The following is a 17,315-nucleotide window of genomic DNA, read 5'->3' on the forward strand; positions in this document are numbered from 1 at the left end:
GGGGGGCCAGGCGGGCTGGGCCGCCTCCTGGCTGGGCCGGCCTGCTGCTGCTGGGCTGCGCAGGGGAGGGGAGGCCCAGGTAAGCCCCTCCTTCTTTTATTTCTGTTTTTCTATTTTTTTCTGACATTTGTTTGATTTAATGGATATATTAAATCATTTAATTTTATTATGCCAATTTTTGTAGGGGCTAATGGTATTATTCCAGAGCTCCTTTATAAATGACATAATTTTTGGACCATATTTCATATATATAGAAATATATTTCCAACGCAAATATTTATCGAATTAATCCAAATGGCCAAAATAAATATCCATGAGCTCCTAAAAATATTGTTTTGATTTTTATCTCTGCCCAATATTTTTAGAGGGCATCATGAGCATTTTCTTGGACCCTTTTGGAGAAATTTTTATTTGGGTCATTTTCAAAAATGATTCTGAGGGTTCCACCAATCCTCATTTCAAATTTAAATGAAATTTAAATATGATGCACAAATAGCTAGCTAGTCTAAGTCATACCAGACTAGGGATGTGACAAATATGGTGTCCGTGGAGCGGGTCCGGTGCAGTGGACGAAGGCTTCGGCGGGCGCGTTGTACAGTGCTTTCGGTGAGGCGGATCTGTTGCAGCGGACGAGGGCTTGTATGAAGGGCCAGCGAAGGGGCGGACGAGGGAGTCAGTGAAGGGCCTACGCTGTGGTGGACGAGGGCGCCGGTTAAGCAGATCCGGTGTGGTGGACCATGATGGCGGTCAAGGAGATCTGGAGTGATGGACAAGCCAGTCGCTGAAGCGGCTCCGGTGAAGTGGTGAGTTGGCAGTTGGAGGTTCCAAGGTGCGGAAGGTAGATCCGGCGGGGTGTGAGGTCCACCGCTGCGGCGGAGGACTAGATTCAGCGGCTTGCCATGGTTGGGGGTCGGGGAGGGGAAGGGGAGGGGCTTTGGGGAAGAATATTGGGGGCAAAGAGGGGGAAACAATGGAGTTACCAAAGCAGCCCTTTTCCGTTCATGTGGCAGGGGTAAAACAGGAATATCGTAGGGCTAAACTTTCGGGCGCGTGATATTTCGATGTGAGCGGGAAGTTTGAAAGCTTTTGGCGCCTAAAATTATAAGTATTCTGCTCTCATACGGCCGACTATGATATCATGGCCGACAATTTGTATGTTTTGCACGCAAAAAAAATGTGCAAGTTTTGAAAATCAATGTCTCCAACTCGAAACTTAGATTGTCCATTCAATTCAAATGTGGATCATTGAGCTACTACAAGCAAATACTATCATACGGTCCAATTCAAATGAAATTCCAAATGTGTTTATCCTAAATATGATGACAAAAGCAAAAATGTGTATGTGTATGAATAAAGTGGATGATTATAAAGTTTGAACATGCTCGTATGTGTATATCTCTAGGTTTGATATATGAATTTGAAATCACGAAATCCCGGGTTAAAAAATGTACCTCCGTTTAAATGAATTACAAAAGCTAATGATGGATTCGAATTCCAAAATTCCAATCTTAGGTTTGTAATTCTGGTACATCAAGGTATATCACGCATGTTCAAAAGTATCGTTATCTCATAGTACAAACTGTGAAACAAATTGATCAACCATGAGTGCACAATATCTCAGTTACGCTAAAGTCCCTCAAATATAGACACCTCACTCTTTATCTAAAGTCAACCCCCCACCACACACACACACACACAGAGAGAGAAGTCGTTCTCTCCCCCAAACACCAACACACGAGCACATTAACACCCCTCTCTCTTGTAAAGTCCGGACCCCAACATAGGTCTCTATCACTTTGTCTCTCGGGCATGCACACATCTCTTCCCTCACTCTCTAGGTCTCCCGCTATCTCTCTTACCCAAGCACACGCACTATGTAGAGTGTATATTTCCCATACACACAAAACGTCGCCCCCAAACGTCTATCTCCCTAGTTATGTGGTTCTTGCGCACTCACCTCACACACCACCCCCACTGCAAACAAGCACACTTTTTCTCCTTGTGCACCACTCTCCTCTTTCTATCTATCCCACATGCGGACCCGCCCCAGCTCCTTCCCTGTATACATATATGTCATGACTCTTTGCATAGCTCCCTAATGTATAATCGTTCTCGATTTCGCACATTGTTCTCTACACCATCTATTCTAGCTCTCTCATGAAGTCCCTATCACACACACGATGACTCGCTTCCCTTGCCTCTCCGTTCATAGGCCAATTTCAGACAAAATCAACATTGTCTCCTTATCTATACGCCATTTATGGACACAAACGACCCCTCTCGCCCCCTCTCTTCCTCTCTCTCTCTCTCTCTCTCTCTCTCTCGCTCTCTCTCTCTCTCTCCGGCGCTAGCTCTCTCTTTCTCTCACTCTCACACCCCTCTCCCCCACACACACTCGATGTCTCTTCCAAACAGTCTACTCCCCCCGCCCGCACCCGTGCTATCTCGCTACTACACATGTCACACCATTCCCCCTTCCCTTATACTAGGTTTACATCATCAGTGGTCTCTCTACTCCACATACACTCTCTCCCTCTCACACACAAACGCATGCACAAACACACACAGACACACACAAACACCCATTTACCTGGATCCTCATCTCTCCTCATGTATGCATATGTATCTCACACACTAACTCTCTAATTATGTATATGTGTCTCCACGTTACACAACACAAAGCCCCATGTACATGTCTCTCTCTATCCTCCACACACATAGACACAAAGAATTTGTTATCATTGCCTCAGTCTCTAACATATCACACACGCACACACACTCTCTCTCTCTCGCAAACACGCTCAACAAGGGTTTCCCCGTGAATAACTTACCGTCTATTCATGAACAGTCGTGGCAGTACGGGGAACACGAGACATGAAAAAGAATAAATCTACACATGCTTAGACCACCTAGTATGACTACTAGGACTAGAGTAAGCCAAAAAGCGCGCCGCCGTCACCCCCTCCTTGTCGGCGACGGGAAAATCTTCGTTTTACACAGTCGAGAAGTCATTGTGCTAAGGGCCCACATGCCGAGGCATTGAATAGAATGTAGATGCTAGTTTACGGAAGCAAGTATCGATAATATGTTTGTATCTCCATACTTATATTTCTTCTCTTATAAAAAAACCAATTTGGTGATGATGGTACGTGTGCCGTCTTGCAATATAGACCGTCCGATCTATATCTGACGGATGGAAATTAAACTAAAAGATACCCGCACCCCTCTCCACATTTGCAGACAAGGCCTTCCCTCATTCATCCTTATCTCCAACAAACCTCATTGTTGAGCAATTAAGAAACGAAGCCTCTGGAACAAACTGGCATGGTGGCCGCTGCCGGCGTCGTCAATCCCCATGCCTCTGCTCAGTTCAACCACCAACCACCACCACACCCCACTCCTCTTCACCTTATCTCATATTTCTCGAGATATCATTAGTTTTTACACATGGGATTACTCCCGCAAGGGTCAATCACAACAAGTGTTTTATAAAAAAATGCATCTTGATGTTCCGTGCAATGCACAGATCTTGCTAGTACTCCTACACAAGACTAAGTTGGTGATGCTGGTGTGTCTGCCATCCGTCATTTCTGACCATTAGATCTACATCTAACGATTGTGAGGTAAGTTGTTGCCTTTTCTCACCAACATCCCACTTGTCTACCAATTTGCAGAAAAAACCATAATTAGTATCTTAAAACCAACCACATCCCTCCCTGACCTCACCAAAACAGCCCAAGGAATATATACTAATTGAAACATAATATATCTCTAGTGACATATGTATATCAAAATTAGAGTGTTTTGTACCAAGTTTGTGACTAAGTATTATTCTAATTATGATTCGTTGCAACGGACATGAACATTGCTAGTATTCCCAACCATGCATTTCTTTTCCTAGTATTCCATAGTTTCGAGTTTTCCATCAAGATATTAGTCACTCATGGTTGATATTTACTTTCAATCATGTACACATATGCACTATGTAACTAGCCTTTCTTATTGGCTTCCAAAGCTTAACTTTCACTCCTACTTACAATATGTAGAGTATTTAACAAAAACCTACCACTTTCAACCAGTCCTAGGAGGAATCTACTGTACAAAAAATAGCAAAAACATACCCAAAATTTCTTAATCCACGCCAAAAACTACCTAGTACTCCTACCGATTAGGTTCATTTAAACCCATTTATGACAGGGTGGCCCACATGTCCGTGCTGACGAGGCAGCTTAAACCAACACATTTTGTTTGACCGTTGACACGAGGGACCCACATCTGACCTTCTATCCTGTTATTCCCCCTCAAATCATTATTTTTCCTGAACATTACTTCAAACAGTACTGATGTGTGTTCGTCGGTGGCGCCGGTGATGAGCGAGTTGACCGCCGCTCCGCCGGACGAGCCGGACGCCACGCTGGCCTCCGCACGGGTTGGCAGGCTGGCCCGAGCGTGACTCACGAGCGAGCAAGCTGCCGCGCTGGCCTTCGCTCGAGCCAGATGGCTGGCCTTAGTACGGCGCGCGTGAGCAAGCCGTCGTGCTGCCTTGCCAATCTAGCTAGCAAACCTTGCAAACAAGCAGCTGGACGGAGCTATCTTGACTAGCTAGTGGCCGCGAGCACCGGACGGAGCTGGCATTCGGGCTGCCACAACATGGGCTCCGCACCGCCGGCGGTTTTGACCTCGCCTTCTGCCGGCGGCGGTAGCTGCGTCCCATGGCCGAGGATGACTAGGTGGACGAGCCGGAGGTAGGAGGTCACTCGAGGATTTTTCTTGGTAAGAGCATGTACAATGGTTGATAAGGTAGTCTTATCTTAAGTCTGCCACGTATGCAAGTGGTAGTAGTTTCTTGGCATTTTAGTGGTTTCTTGCATTATTAGAGCAAGTACAATAGAGCTGAGTCAGCGGGCTATAAGAAATAAACTACTACTACATGTTGGCTATAAGATGGGCTGTAGATGACATGGCACTGGCTTATAGCCAACAGCTGGCTATACTATTAACCATGCTCTTAGGGGTTTCTTGTAAGGAACAATGTATGTACTACTAGCGACAAAAGGCGATTCTAGGTTGCGTTGTACTCCAATGTGTACTACTAGTGGTCGCGGGAGTGTATACCTCGTTTTGTGGGTTCGATCTCGGCCGAACGCACAACGGCCTTTTTAAAAAAATAGTACTACTACACTTTGCTGTGAGCCAATATTTTACACGGGTAGAAGTCAAACGGACGTGCGACCCCACAATCTGGGTGCACTGGACAGCCTAGCCACGTGAACGGGTTTTCCTTCCCAGCATCCCGTGGCTTGCGTACTCGCCCTAGCCGCACCTCGCTTGCAGCTTCCAGCTAGTACTCCCTCCGTCCGGAAATACTTGTCCTAAAAATGGTTGTATCTAGACTTATTTTAGTTATAGATACATCCATTTTCAACCACTTCTAAGACAAGTATTTCCGGACGGAGGTAGTAGCATATTTAAACTAGCGCCTCCCAATTAAGCCCGAGGAGCCGGAAAAGCCTGGCGGGGCATTGGGAACTGTGCAATATGGCTCTGTACGTAAAGTGCTCTACTACTACTCTGTAGCTTGTGGCATTGCATGCATGGACTTCACTCCATTATCGCCTCTACTATAAAAGAAATTCCTCTTGCCGTGATTTTTTTTGAAATGGAGGCAAAAGCTTTGCTTCATCTTGATACGTCTCCAACGTATCTATAATTTTTGATTGCTCCATGCTATATTATCTACTGTTTTGGACTATATTGGGCTTTATTTTCCACTTTTATATTATTTTTGGGACTAACCTATTAACCGAAGGCCCAGCCCAGAATTGTTGTTTTTTGCCTATTTCAGTGTTTCGGATAAACGGAATATCAAACGGAGTCCAAACGGAATAAAATCTTCGGGAACGTAATTTTCTCACCGAACGTGATCCAGGAGACTTGGACCCTGCTCCAGGAACAAAAGAGGTGGTCACGAGGGTGGGGGCACCCCCCTAGGGCGCGCCCCCTGCCTCGTGGGCCCCTCGTTCCTCCTCTGGCATACTTCTTCCTCCTATATATACACACGTACCCCCAAACGATCAGAACGGGAGCCAAAAACCTAATTCCACCGCCGCAACTTTCTGTATCCACGAGATCCCATCTTGGGGCCTGTTCTGGAGCTCCGCCCGAAGAGGGCCGTCATCATGGAGGGCTTCTACATCATCCTAGCCCCTCCGATGAAGTGTGAGTAGTTTACCTCAGACCTTTGGGTCCATAGTTAGTAGCTAGATGGCTTCTTCTCTCTCTTTGAATCTCAATACAAAGTTCTCCCCCTCTCTTGTGGAGATATATTCGATGTAATCTTCTTTTTGCGGTGTGTTTGTTGAGACCGATGAATTGTGGGTTTATGATCAAGTCTATCTATGAATAATATTTGAATCTTCTCTGAATTCTTTTATGTATGATTGGTTATCTTTGCAAGTCTCTTCGAATTATCCATTTGGTTTGGCCAACTAGATTGGTAGTTCTTGCCATGGGAGAAGTGCTTAGCTTTGGGTTCGATCTTGCGGTGTCCTTACCCAGTGACAGAAGGGGAAGCAAGGCACGTATTGTATCGTTGCCATCGAGGATAACAAGATGGGGTTTATTTCATATTGCATGAATTTATCTCTCTACATCATGTCATCTTGCTTAAGGCGTTACTCTGTTTTTAACTTAATACTCTAGATGCATGCTGGATAGCGGTCGATGAGTGGAGTAATAGTAGTAGATGCAGAATCGTTTCGATCTACTTGTCACGGACGTGATGCCTATATACATGATCATGCCTAGATATTCTCATAACTATGCTCAATTCTGTCAATTGCTCAACAGTAATTTGTTCACCCACCATAGAATACTTATGCTCTTGAGAGAATCCACTAGTGAAACCTATGGCCCCCTGGTCTATTCTCATCATATCAATCTCCATCACTTTAATCTTGCTTTGCTTTTTACTTTGCCTTTACTTTTTACTTTGCATCTTTATACCAAAAATATTATATCTATCAGATCTCACTCTCGTAAGTGACCGTGAAGGGCTTGACAACCCCTAATCGCGTTGGTTGCGAGTAGCTATCGCTTTGTGCAGGTACGAGGGACTTGAGCATGGGCTCCTACTGGATTGATACCTTGGTTCTCAAAAACTGAGGGAAATACTTACGCTACTCTGCTGCATCATCCCTTCCTCTTCGGGGAAAACCAACGCAAGCTCAAGACGTAGCAAGAAGGATTTCTGGCGCCGTTGTCGGGGAGTCTACGCAAAAAGTCAACATACCAAGTACCCACACAATCCCTATCTCTCGCATTACATTATTTTCCATTTGCCTCTTGTTTTCCTCTCCCCCCAATTCACCCTTGCCATTTTATTCGCCCTCTCTCTCTCTCTCTATCCTCCTCTCTATTTGCCTCTTCTGGACCGTTTGCTTTTTGTTTGCTCATATGGTTGGAATAGTCATTTATTTATTACTAAATAGAGAACCTAAGATTTATGGATCCTCATCCGCTTGCTAATCTTTTTAAGAGATCCAGTTATGTTGAACCAATTGCTAGTGAGTTTTGTGCACTAGATTATCTTTATGAAGTTTTGCTTGAAATTCGTGAATCTGAAAATTGCGATGAAGTATGTTATGAAGTGATTCACGATAGATCCTTGAATAAAAAGCATGATTGCAATGATGTTATTATAAATTCTATTAATGAAAATTGTGCTAATAATATGCAAAACCGTAAGCTTGGGGATGCTAGTTTTGTTATGTCCTCTACTTGTTGCAATGATCATGATTGGGGTGATTCTTCTTTTGATCTTGAAAATTTATTTAAACCCCATGATGAATATGAGATTGATTATAATGTTTGCAATAATACTGAAAGTGTGTTTGGAAGAATGTCAACTTTAGATCCCACATATTTAGAGAATGTTCAATCTTATGAAGTTTTTGATAAAAGTGTGTTTGGAAAGGTCATGACTTTAGTTAATGTTAATTCCACTATTTTGGAAAAGTGTAAACTTTGCATGCATGTGGATCATGTTGAAAATATTTTATGTGATAGCTATTTTGTTGAATTTTCTTATGATCCTACATGTAATTATTATGAGAGAGGAAAATATGGTGGTAGAAACTTTCATGTTACTAAATTACCTCTCATTATGTTGAGATTGCTATTGTTTCTTTCCGCTTCCTTGCATATGCTAGTTTTTGTTTGCCTTGACAATTTGTTTGCCTATAAAATTCCTATGCATAGGAAGTATGTTAGACTTAGATGTGTTTGTCACTTGTTTTATGATGCTCTCTTTGTGCTTCAATTCTTGTCTTTCATGTGAGCATCATTGAAATATTATGCCTAGCTATAAGGCTTTAAAGAAAAGCGCTTGTGGGGAGTCAACCCAATATTTATACTTGCTGCTATTTAATAAATAAATTATTTAGCCTCTGTTTTGGTTGTGTTTTTTGTGTTTAATTAGTGTTTGTGCCAAGTAGAACCGTTGGGAAGACTTGGGGAAAGTCTTGTTGAACTTGCTGTAAAAAACAGAAACTTTAGCGCTCACGAGAACTGCTGTCATTTTTATTTGAAGAGTGATATTTAGTTAATTATTTTTTAAGATGATTAATAGATAAATTCCTCACGTCCAGAAATTTATTTTAGAATTTTTTGGGTTCCAGATCTTGCGCTAGCTACAGATTACTACAGACTGTTCTGTTTTTGACAGATTCTGTTTTTCGTGTGTTGTTTGCTTATTTTGATGAATCTATGGCTAGTAAAATAGTTTATAATCCATAGAGAGGTTGGAATAAAGTAGGTTTAACACCAATATAAATAAAGAATGAGTTCATTACAGTACCTTGAAGTGGTCTTTTGTTTTCTTTCGCTAACGGAGCTCACGAGTTTTCTATTTTGAGTTTTGTGTTGTGAAGTTTTCAAGTTTTGGGTGAATTCTTTTGATGGATAATGGAACAAGGAGTGGCAGGAGCCTAAGATTGGGGATGCCCATGGCACCCCCAAGATAATCCAAGGACACCAAAAAAGTCAAAGCTTGGGGATGCCCCGGAAGGCATCCCCTCTTTCGTCCACTTCCATCGGTAATTTACTTGGAGCTATATTTTTATTCACCAACATGATATGTGTTTTGCTTGGAGCATCTTGTATTATTTGTGTCTCTGTGTCTTAGTATGCCACAATCATCCTGGCTGTACACACCTTTTGAGAGAGCCATACATGATTAAAGTTTGATAGAATACTCTATGTGCTTCACTTATATCTTTTGAGCTAAGTAATTTTGCTCTATGTGCTTCACTTAGATCTTTTAGAGCACGGTGGTGGATTTGTTTTAAAGAAACTATTGATCTCTCATGCTTCACTTAAATTATTTTGAGAGTCTCTTAATAGCATGGTAATTTTCTTAATAATAATATGCTTGGTATTCAAGATTTGTGAAACTTTCTTTTGAGTGTGTTGAATACTAAGAAAAGATTGAAGCATGATAATTGTTTTGAGATATGGAGGTGATAATATTAAAGTCATGCTAGTTGATTAGTTGTGAATTTAAAGAATACTTGTGTTAGAGTTTGTGATTCCCGTAGCATGCACGTATGGTGAACCGTTATGTAACGAAGTCGAAGCATGATTTGTTTATTGATTGTCTTCCTTATGAGTGGCGGTCGGGACGAGCGATGGTCTTTTCCTACCAATCTATCCCCCTAGGAGCATGCGCGTAATACTTTGCTTTGATAACTTCTAGATTTTTGCAATAAATATATGATTTCTTTATGACTAATGTTGAGTCCATGGATTATACGCACTCTCACCCTTCCGCCTTTGCTAGCCTCTCTAATACCGCGCACCTTTCGCCGGTATCATACACCTACCATATACCTTCCTCAAAACAGCCACCATACATACCTATTATGGCATTTCCATAGCCATTCCGAGATATATTGCCATGCAACTTTCCACCGTTCCGTTTATCATGACACACTCCATCATTGTCATATTGCATATCCCGGTACCTCGCCGGATGCATTCACATAGAGTCATATTTTGTTCTAAGTATCGAGTTGTAATTGTTGAGTTATAAGAAAAATAAAAGTGTGATGATCATCATTATTAGAGCATTGTCCCAGTGAGGAAAGAATGATGGAGACTATGATTCCCCCATAAGTCGGGATGAGACTCCAGACAAAAAATAAAATAAAAAAAAGAGGCCAAAGAAGCCCAAATAAAAAAATGGGAGGCCATAAAAAAAGAGAAAAGGCCCAAATAAAAAAATGATGAGAGAAAAAGAGAGAAGGGACAATGTTACTATCCTTTTACCACACTTGTGCTTCAAAGTAGCACCATGATCTTCATAGTAGAGAGTCTCTCATGTTATCACTTTCATATACTAGTGGGAATTTTACATTATAGAACTTGGCTTGTATATTCCAATGATGGGCTTCCTCAAAATTTCCCTAGGTCTTCATGAGCAAGCAAGTTGGATGCACACCCACTTAGTTTCTTTTTGAGCTTTCATATACTTATAGCTCTAGTGCATCCGTTGCATGGCAATCCCTACTCACTCACATTGATATCTATTGATGGGCATCTCCATAGCCCGTTGATACGCCTAGTTGATGTGGGACCATCTTCTCCTTTTTGTCTTCTCCACAACCACCATTCTATTCCACCTATAGTGCTATATCCATGGCTCACGCTCATGTATTGCGTGAAGATTGAAAAAGTTTTCAAAAAGTTAGAGTATGAAACAATTGCTTGGCTTGTCATCGGGGTTGTGCATGATTTGAATACTTTGTGTGGTGAAGATGGAGCATGGCCAGACTATATGATTTTGTAGGGATAACTTTCTTTGGCCATGTTATTTTGAGAAGACATAATTGCTTTATTAGTATGCTTGAAGTATTATTATTTTTATGTCAATATAAACTTTTGTCTTGAATCTTTCTAATCTGAATATTCATACCACAATTAAGAAGATTTGCATTGAAAATTATGCCAAGTAGCACTCCGCATCAAAAATTCTCTTTTTATCATTTACCTACTCGAGGACGAGCGGGAATTAACCTTGGGGATGCCTAATACGTCTCCAACGTATCTATAATTTTTGATTGCTCCATGCTATATTATCTACTGTTTTGGACTATATTGGGCTTTATTTTCCACTTTTATATTATTTTTGGGACTAACCTATTAACCGGAGGCCCAGCCCAGAATTGCTGTTTTTTGCCTATTTCAGTGTTTTGGATAAACGGAATATCAAACGGAGTCCAAACGGAATACAATCTTCGGGAACGTGATTTTCTCACCGAACGTGATCCATGAGACTTGGACCCTGCTCCAAGGAACAAAAGAGGCAGTCACGAGGGTGGGCCCCCTGCCTCATGGGCCCCTCATTGCTCCTCCGGCGTACTTCTTCCTCCTATATATACACACGTACCCCCAAACGATCAGAACGGGAGCCAAAAACCTAATTCCACCGCCGCAACTTTCTATATCCACGAGATCCCATCTTGGGGCCTGTTCCAGAGCTCCGCCGGAAGAGGGCCGTCATCACGGAGGGCTTCTACATCATCCTAGCCCCTCCGATGAAGTGTGAGTAGTTTACCTCAGACCTTCGGGTCCATAGTTAGTAGCTAGATGGCTTGTTCTCTCTCTTTGAATCTCAATACAAAGTTCGCCCCCTCTCTTGTGGAGATATATTCGATGTAATCTTCTTTTTGCGGTGTGTTTGTTGAGATCAATGAATTGTGGGTTTATGATCAAGTCTATCTATGAATAATATTTGAATCTTCTCTGAATTCTTTTATGTATGATTGGTTATCTTTGCAAGTCTCTTCGAATTATCCGTTTGGTTTGGCCAACTAGATTGGTAGTTCTTGCCATGGGAGAAGTGCTTAGCTTTGGGTTCGATCTTGCGGTGTCCTTACCTAGTGACAGAAGGGGCAGCAAGGCACGTATTGTATCGTTGCCATCAAGGATAACAAGTTCATTGCATGAATTTATCTCTCTACATCATGTCATCTTGCTTAAGGTGTTACTCTGTTTTTAACTTAATACTCTAGATGCATGCTGGATAGTGGTCGATGAGTGGAGTAATAGTAGTAGATGCAGAATCGTTTCAATCTACTTGTCACGGACGTGATGCCTATATACATGATCATGCCTAGATATTCTCATAACTATGCTCAATTCTGTCAATTGCTCAACAGTAATTTGTTCACCCACAGTAGAATACTTATGCTCTTGAGAGAAGCCAGTAGTGAAACCTATGGCCCCTGGGTCTATTCTCATCATATCAATCTCCATCACTTTAATCTTGCTTTGCTTTTTTACTTTGCCTTTACTTTTTACTTTGCATCTTTATACCAAAAATACCAAAAATATTATATCTATCAGATCTCACTCTCGTAAGTGACCGTGAAGGGCTTGACAACCCCTAATCGTGTTGGTTGCGAGTAGCTATCACTATGTGCAGGTACGAGGGACTTGAGCGTGGGCTCCTACTGGATTGATACCTTGGTTATCAAAAACTGAGGGAAATACTTACGCTACTCTACTGCATCATCCCTTCCTCTTCGGGGAAAAGCAACGCAAGCTCAAGACGTAGCACATCTCATTCATAAAGAAGGAACTACTAACAAAGTTCGACGAGATCCGTTACACCTCCACAAATGGAAGCAAAAAGCCTAGTCTCGCTGTATCAAATAACTCAAATGTTCTACCCCCGCAGTAACTGTCGCTGATAAACAGGCTGCTAGTGTGTGCGTGAGAGGAGCGGCTGAGTAGGCCAGCTACGTGAGAGGAGCGGCTGAATAGAGCACCGAGAGTACCCACTAGGCCACTACGCAGGTGTACTTCCCCTGCATTGATAGTACAACGATGGTTCTAGATGACAGTAGTACCCTCCACTTCCAACTGTAGCTCCTTGGCCCTGAGATTCAAGAGTTCAAAACTGGTGCACTATACTAGACTAGACTAGAAGTACAGTACATCGCACTACTAGTTGAGAAAAGTAGTACTAGTACTGCTACAATACGAGTACGTACTCCTCCGTCACATAATGTAAGACGTTTTTTACACTAGTTGGCATGTACAAAAAATGGAAAAAACATACCCAAAATTTCTTAATCCACGCCAAAAACTACTACCTAGTGCCAAAAATTTCTTACTAGTGCTATTATTTACAGTATAATGCAATCCCATAACGTTCCATAATCCCTTTCTTTCAAAAAAAATCACTTCTGGAGAGAAGATTGCTATCTCCACGCGAGCTTCTCATAGGCCAGCGCCACCGCATGCAGTCATGTGAGAGAGAGGGAGACATCCATGCAGCATGCAGAGAGAGGAGAACACGGGCGGATAGCCAATGGGCTGCATGGGGCATTTATAGCGGCTAACTCCTCCCATCCATGCGCCAGGGGTATTTCCGTCCAGAAAGCATGCAGCGAGCCCCTGCCTTGGTATCCGGGTCTGCTCTTATGCGCAGAGTAAAAAGAATCGGAGGGAGTACTGGTAGTAAATAATAGCCTCACCCCTTCGCTGAGGAACGATCTACAATTGGAAGGGACGAGGCCCTGCGGTTACTATGCTCTTATCTCCTCCTCGCCAGTACCCCTTCCCACGAAGAGAAGGCAGTTCGTAGCTGCTCCCATGGATTCGCCAGGCGGTTCTCCTCCTCGTCGGGGCTGGGAGACCTTGGACGACGATCCTGTGGGAGAAATCGCACGCTGCGCCGACGTCCTCACCGCCGCAAGACTCGGTGCTTCCTGCACCAACTTTTTCAAGACGCTGCTTAAACAGGCCATGCTTGTTGGTCTTCCATGCATCCTCGAGGAGAAGGTTCTTCTATGGGACAATCCTTCGAATAGTCCACCGCTCCCTGGCCATGGTTGCACGTTGACTCCGCTAGAGTTACCGACGTTGAGAGGTAGTCGGATTTTGTCCGATGAGCAGGTCAGTAATGGAGTTTGATCATGTAGTACATAGTTATTCCATTTCCATCCCGTAATTTCTCCGCTGCCCACCGTCTTATATATAGGTCTGGGTCGGTGCCAACGAAGATTGGCTTGCATACCTCCGGCCGGATACCACCATCATTTTGCACAACATCCACAGCAGTGCGGCCGTTCCGGTAGACCCCTTCTCCACCATTGGGATCGGCCTTCCAGACTGGCTGGGCAAGAATACGTATGATGATGCCTACATGAGATTGAAGAACATAGCAATTGCGGACCCACCGACAAAGCTAAGCGGCTACGACGATTACTATCTCATCACGGTGTTCAACATAAGGATTGCCATCAATGCAGGTGGCAGTAACGGCAGAGGCCGGCGCATGTTGGCGGCGGCAGATTTGTACCCCTACACGTTCGAAGACGTCGTGCGCCATCTAGGCCGCATCTTCACGGTGACAAGCCAAGGGACTTGTTTCATCTGGTTGACATCCTACGGTACGGGAGATTACAAATGGAATGCACAAACCATCATTTGCATCCCTAACGGTACTCCATTATTTTGCAGGGAATAGTCATCCCCCCATCAAAATAAGATCGCCGATCCTGGATGTGCATTTGCATCCACGATTCGGTCTAACCTGGAACCTTGTAGCTGACTTTGGCATATTGGGATCAACTATCTTAGCAGTCGTTACCCATGGTACCACTGATGTGCAACATGGTCACATAATCTACCACGATCGGACCATCACCATCTACCCAGGTATTCCATTTTTTAACCCTCTCGCCTTCTCTTTCATTGTTGTACTAGTAGTATACTTTGTAGTACTAGTAGGAGTACTTTTTACCTTGGAGGACGCGTATAGCTAGCTAGGCCCTTGAAGACTTGAACCCACTAGCTGCCACCATTTTTGTTTTTCCATGTCTTACTATCTCATCCATGTAGTCAAGAGTGGCTATATATAATAAGCCGGTTATTTTACTTCCTCTATACCGGAGTACTACTATTTGTTGCACAGTATTACTGACCGCCACATTTGAGCACAACATTATTATGAATGGACCTTGACTATGTACGTCACCATGTGTCCAGATCTGGGATGTCGCGTGTACCAGATGAACGGCGCCGAATTCGACCCCCGTGATGCTACGTGGGTGCCGAGGAACACTCTTGGAGAGTACTCACTTTTCATCGGGGACAGCTACCCCATTGTGAAGCGGATGCCACCTTCCGTGCACGACACGGAAGGCCTGCCGTTCATGAAGCATGGTTGTGTCTTCAGTGCACACCGCCGGATGAACGACATGGTGGGACACGCTATCCCTGATTTATGCCGCTTCAGCTTGGATGAGTCGCCATCGTGTGAAACCGGACTAGAAAGCTGCGACAATGATTCTCGTTGCCCATCGCTATGGATCGTGCCATCCATGAAGAACACCTGGGACTGGAACCTGGAGGAGGACATGTAGCCCATCTATAACGTGTAAGTGGAGTAAGGTAATTGTGAACGGTAGGGCTGTGAATATATGTAGACTAGTCGTGCACAAATTTATCACATGAGTTGGAGATGAACTTGTGTGGCATACTGGCATTTGTACTTTAGAATTTATTACTAGTAAATGTGTTATGTGTACGTGCAACTTGTGTGGTTGTTGCACGGGCTCCAACACGCTCTTTGAGAAAAAGAGGTGGCACAGCTTTGAATATACGTGACGTGGCGGCATCATACAGTAGCATCGTTCACTATAGTTGTACTAGTACACTCCTACTAGGACGACAACTCCTATAAGACCTTGCGCTTGGCTCTTTTGCCTCTTCGGGAGGTTCAACAGTTCGTACTCGTGTGAACCTTGCACTTGGCTCTTCGCCTCTTCGGAAGGTCCAACAATGATGATACTACAATACAATATGCTTCTGGCAATCTGACACCGATTGAACTGTTGCACGTCCACCGTGAGGGCGAGGGAGAGGGAGAGGGAGAGGGCATTGTAGTCAAAACCCTCTCCTCGTCCTGCGAACCACCGCGCGCATGGGCGAGGGAGGGGCGTAGTAAGCAAGCTTCTCCTCGTTCGACGAGTTGACGGGACACATCAAAGCAGTACTAGTACTAGTAGTAGTAGTCTATACTACGTCCTTTCCGATTAATATGGCTTAATTTGAAACGAGAAAAATACACTGGCGGTCAATGTATGTAACAGTACGCTCTTTACGGTCACTATATATAGTTTTGCGGCGATTATGCGATCACTAGCTCATCGTAGAGCACCGTATTGCACCCTACTAACCGGCCACATAGTCGACGTGGCACTTTGTTGACTGGTTAAATTGTCACCTGGTTTCTGGGTCCCACCTGTCAGTTGGCAGAGCAAAGAAATCAGTTAAACAAAACTTTATGCAAGCGCGACACGAGTCCAACCCTTGCGCGTGAACCGCCCTGGCTGTGTATGTGAGTGCATGCACGTGTCCTCCCTCGGTCTTCCAACAAAGAGTGTACTACATGATGTACATCTACACTTCCAATGTGTTTAGCCTTTAATCTAAATCGATATTGATTGACTAATGCACCAACTTGTGTTGTAGGTATAGGCTACATGTCTATCCTTAATTACAGCATGCAACGGCCTTCATTTAATCTTCTTATCTCAATGGTCGCATGCACACATAAGTCTGCTACTTTTGGGCGTTAATTATGCCCTGGTCAATGTGTAAATCTCTAAATGTACAGTCTTTCATGGACGTAGGGAGTAGGTTGAGCACTTGAGCGTGAGCGTGTGTGTTGTGTCGTGTGCTGTGTGCCGCATGGGTGCGTGAGTGTTGCGTGCGTCCATGTGTACGTGTGAGTGTTGCATGTTGCATGCATGCATGCATGCATGGGGCTTACTCCCTCCCATTGACATGTCCATTTGGCTATAGATTTCAACAAGTGACTAGGTACGGAGCAAAATGAGTGAAGTGAGCGTATAGGCATAGGGATATTGTAGAAAGGAAGTCCTCGCGATCCATTTATTCCCCATCTCGGTCAGAGAGAACTATTCAACTAGTCTTCGCAGTGAAGTGACAATACACACTGCAGCAGATGGGACACGTAATTAATAAGCTAAACCAGCGTGTTGGTGTTACTAAATCAGTTGGTTATGTTTGGTAGTCTCAAGTCATTGAAAGCATGCACAGCCCACATATCTTATTGGTTGATATGCCACAAAACAAAAAACGAGAAGTGAGTTAATGTACGGTGCCTAAGTGTTTTGGGATTATTTGGTTTTCGTAAGGTGACTTACACACCTAGACGGAGGGAGTAGTAGAATTGAGATTGAATGCACTTTCTTCCCCGTCTTCCACTCTTCTTCCTC

The sequence above is a fragment of the Triticum dicoccoides genome, chromosome 1A, assembly GCF_002162155.2.
Source record: "Triticum dicoccoides isolate Atlit2015 ecotype Zavitan chromosome 1A, WEW_v2.0, whole genome shotgun sequence".
Taxonomy (NCBI): Eukaryota; Viridiplantae; Streptophyta; class Magnoliopsida; order Poales; family Poaceae; genus Triticum; species Triticum dicoccoides.